Raw genomic sequence first — 5130 nt, 5'->3', positions numbered from 1 at the left:
CTATTTACTTTACTTTACTTTTTGTAACATTACCATTAACGGTGATCTTAAGAAAATGTGGTACTAATAATTATACGAACAAAAAAGTAATTTTAACTCTAATGTTTTCACATGCTGTCTGCGCGTTTACTAACATTTATAATAGAAAAAAACAACGAATTGTGTAGAGACTTGCTTTATTTTGCAGTTATCCATCCACTGTCTACAACATTCAGTTGTAAGTAATCACAAATTACGAAATGATCATTATTATGAAACTTGTTCGAATTATACTAGGTCAAATAAAAACCACGAAAACTAATAACTGAGGAGCATCGACTCTGCCAGGAAGCTCTACAACAAGGTCTTTGAATCCGGGTTACACACAAGCGAGCGAGTGCGCCAGACATTCAATCAGGTATTCATTTTTAGTTTTCTGTAAAAGAAAACTATTGAGATGGCTTTGTCTGTTCGTTCGCAGTTTTTCTTTCCGCCCTTAGATCTCAAAAACTACTGAGGCTAGAGAGCTGCAAACTGGTATGTTGTCATCCACCCTCCAATCATCAAACGTACTAAATTGCAGCCCTCTAGCCTCAGTAGTTTTTATTTTATTTAAGGTTAAAGTTAACCATGATCGTGCGTCTGGCAACGCTACAAGACATGTCACCACCAGGCCGTGGCTGAAAGATTCATAGGTCGCGGCTCATACAGCATTAAACTCAATTGCACCGAAGAAACTTCGGCGCAAATTTTACTTGTTTTAAACTTTGGTGCTGAACTTCAAGACGTCTGATCTTACAACTCCGGACGTGCCTTGCAGTTTCCAGAAGCAACTTTCAGTGCTTTTATATAATAAACATGAGGAGGAGAATTTGTCTTAAATTTTCTAATTCATTTAATATTCAGAAAAAGGAAAAGTACGTTTGTAGTTTGTTATCAGTTTTTACCCAATCTCAAAAAACGACCAATATGTTTTGAGGATAAATGTGAGGATACATAACTAACCTCGTATACAATTCACGGTGACGGTAGTTTCACTGGAATTATTGAACCATTCAACCCCGATACAAAAGGCCAGTGGAATCCTCGAAACCTGTCGTGCATGAGAGATGTACCCTATCAATCGTTACTCCTAATTTAACTTGGAATAAGTATGCAGGGGATACGAATGTAATTAATTTATCAACAAATATAAAAATCAGTCAAGCTATTGTTGTCATTTCTGATCTCCAGTGAAAAGATGGATTTGCAGCGAGGTGTCATAAAACGTAAAACATCATGTATGAATGATAATTACGTATTAATAACACACATTTGCTACAACAATTACAAATATAATAATTATACATATGATGGAAACGCCTAACCTACGGCTTGCTTTAACCTCACTCTTTCGGGTGGGACCACTAATTTCCGATACAAGGATAAACACAGGCAGGGTAACCGCCATCCCTTGTGAATAAAGTATACGCATCACCATCCACTATCATTTTAAAAATACAAACTGGCAGAGTATGATAACTGAGAAACATGGATCATGATCTTACCAAGAAGTAAAAATTAAACAGAAAATAATACAGAGAAAAATGAAATAGAGAATCTTGTCTGTCAATTTTAGCGAATGTGATTCTGAAAAGTTTTCTGTCACTACAACGCCGTTATACAACAATAAAAAACAATGATACTTCCAGCAGTTTGCCAGTTAAAATAACTGTATTATCACTATCAGCAACAATTGTTCATGACTCAGGTTGACGGTCAGTTAAAAAACGAAGATCTTTTCAAGTTACAAAAATGTTGCTCTTAGACGCTATTATATGGTATTAAACTTTTGTTAGGAACATTCCATAACTGCGGCAAAATGTATATGTACACATTTACGTGTTTGTACATTTCAACAAACGGATTTAGAAAATCAACTATAACATCTGAAGAAAAAATCACAAATAAAAAGAATAAAAATTTGGTGTAACAAAGATACACAACCTCAGCACCAGTTATTCCCTTCCTTAGGGACAGAAAATAGCCACCAGAAAGGCTGAAAGTGAATAATAGGAGTTGGGGAGAAAGGATATAGAATATGAAAGACTGAACGTGGGTGAAGCGAGGGAGATGCTGAACCCAGGCATATATAGAGAGAGAGAGAGAGAGAGAGAGAGAGAGAGAGAGAGAGAGAGAGAGAGAGAGAGAGAGAGTTAGCGTTATGATGTAATATCAATGTCTTGCCTGAGGAACACCTACATAGAACAGGAGTCCGAGGGAACCGTACAACATGAAGATGGGAAAGCATGAGGAGAAGCAGCGGGTCAGGACTGAGAACTGTGAAACAAAGTATGGAGAAGCAAAACATTACTTTCATTGTTGTTATTAATCTTATTATAATTATTATTCACGTATGTACCGTTTTCTTCTGACGAGGCAGACATCCATTAACTGCCTAATCAAGGATGAATTTAGTGTGCAGAAAAAAACTCCACATCAGAAGGCTCAGTTTCCTCATACTTTACATAAAGACATGAATAAAAATACGTTTTCGAAATAATACTATGGTCGAAAAAAAAGTTCTGGGGTAATCAACTTGTTAAAATTAACTTCCTGACTAAGGATGCTTATAAGTCTAATACCTTATCGGCTTTTGGGGCAAACAGCAAAGTCACTGAAAAACAAACGAAAGAAAAATATGACGCCAAAAATTTAACAGATTGCATAACCAAATCATCAAAGTACTGATAAGCTGTAATCAAGTAAAAACTGCGCGAAGTTTCTTCGGCGCAATCGAGTTTTCTGTACAGCGTATAATGTTCTGCAGTATGAAACTCTCAGCCACGACCGGGCAGCACTCAGTTACTCCCCAGATGCGGTGCCAGACGCACGATACATGGCTAAACTTAACCTTAAATAAGATAAAAACTACAAAGGCTACAGGGCTGTAATTTCGTATGTTTGATGATTGGAGGGTGGATGGTCAACATACCAATTTGAAGACTTTTAGCCTCAGTAGGTTTTTTTAAGGTTTGAGGGCGGACAGAAAAAGTGCGGACGGGAGACAAAGCCATCTCAACAGTTTTCTTTAAAAAAAAAACTAAAAGCAAGATAAAGTAATAATTAAAATTCATCAAAATTCTAGTAACTGCATTATATACCGTATATTTAAGGAAAAAACAGCCATTCCAATAAATGAAATGCACATCTAAAATATGAAAATATTCATGAAAAGCTACATTGCTGACGGGAATATTAATGATTCAAAGATACTCAACCATAATAGTGAATCCCATACAACTGAGGGATAAATAAAGGAAACCGTCGAATCGCCCGAGTTGAATAATGTAACTCTCTCCAAGAAAGGCCCAGGGAGCGATGTACAGGATTTAAAACTAGGAATCTCAAACGTCGATATATATAACTCATGAGGTTCTCCGGAGGTCAGGATTGGAAGGAAATAAAATGCAAAACATAAGAGATTACTAACAGTAGTAAGAAAATAAAAATTCGTGTTTCTGTTATAGTCATAAGATGACCTTTGAGGTTAAAACTATTAGAGTAAAAATAAATTCTCAGGAAAACTGAGAAAGATGGTTTCCCAAGGGAAAACACGCATACTGAGCAAATATTGCAATAAAAGTAAAATCGAAAACTTATTCTTAATTCTAATATATGATGTATAGAGAAACTTTGTATGTTTGAAACTACAGAGCAATTATTTCAGTACACACGCATGCAAACACACACGCACATACATACATACATACATACATATATATATATATATATATATATATATATATATATATATATATATATATATATATATATATATATATATATATATATATATATATATATATGTATATATATATATATATATATATATATATATATATATATATATATATATATATATATATATATATATATACATTGTCAGAGGTAAACCTCGCACACACCACCTCATCCTCCAAGTATGATTGTAACATAACTTGTAAATGAGAATAATTTTACTTTTCTTGAAATCATGTTTATTTTATTTCTCTATCTTAAAGATAGCTTGTGGGTGAAAATTCGCCCCTAATTCATCTCCTTTCACCAATACCCTGTGTGTGACAACCTTCAATTCTTCCTTACCCTAGTGACTGCCATAAGTCCTTGATTTCAGATGCTGATTCATCTGTAGATCGCTAATCCCGCCGAAGCAAGCACACACAAAAGAGAAAGGGCTCCCATGCTGGTGACTCACGCATGTGATCACCACCATACTGAGCGGCTGGCTGAATGACTGCATGCCCCTCAGGCTGATCGCATAGAAAACGTGACTCCAGGCGATTGAGGGCATAAAAGAAGGAATGTCGACTTGCTTGGCCTTAGAATAATCTTGGACTCAGAAGACGTCGGAACTATCCCAGGACACTTGGTCCTCAACTCTGCTCCTTGAGCTACCCCTTGCAATCTCGTGCGGCTGTCCCAGAGTCTACTATTTCCTTTTGTAGTGAAGCCCCTTAACGCTACCCTCCATCACCCCCTGAGGACAACGAAGCTGTCTCTTGATGAAGATAATGTATTTACACTCCCACTACTCCTATATAAACAAGTGAATTCCAATTACAGATAGGAGTTGCCTGCTATAGATCTGAGTATCATCTTGTGTGCACAGTGGTATAACTCCTACTTGTACCCTTCTGCAGTGCGCCTTTGAAACTGGCCTTTTGAGTTACGTCAGGGAAAATACTTCACTTGTTTGTTACTCCTTTGGAACAGCAGAATTCTGTTCACCTGTCCAAATTTACATCCACCCTTCTTCTGATATGTATTTAATGTAAATATATATAGTATGACTGTGAAATATATTCTGTTAAAACAGAACTCCATCTAATAAAAGGAGCCCATAAAAACGCCATAAGGTAGAACGTTAATGCTTTCCACCTTTTGGCGTTTTTATGGGTTCCATTCATTATATATACATTTGACCCCCCAGGGGCTAGTACTAAACCCGGCGAAACAGTGTAGGTGACTCACTGTTTCGCCGTGTTTAGTACTAGCTCCTGGGGGATCAAATGTCCCTAAAGATGCATTACGCGTGATGACTGAAATTTCAGTCATTACGCGTAATGACTGATTACGCATGTTGACTGTAACATATATATATATATATAT

Source organism: Macrobrachium rosenbergii, chromosome 12 (assembly GCF_040412425.1).
Source record: "Macrobrachium rosenbergii isolate ZJJX-2024 chromosome 12, ASM4041242v1, whole genome shotgun sequence".
Classification (NCBI taxonomy): Eukaryota; Metazoa; Arthropoda; class Malacostraca; order Decapoda; family Palaemonidae; genus Macrobrachium; species Macrobrachium rosenbergii.
The sequence above is the reverse complement of the archived record's forward strand: the minus strand, read 5'-3'. Positions refer to the sequence as shown.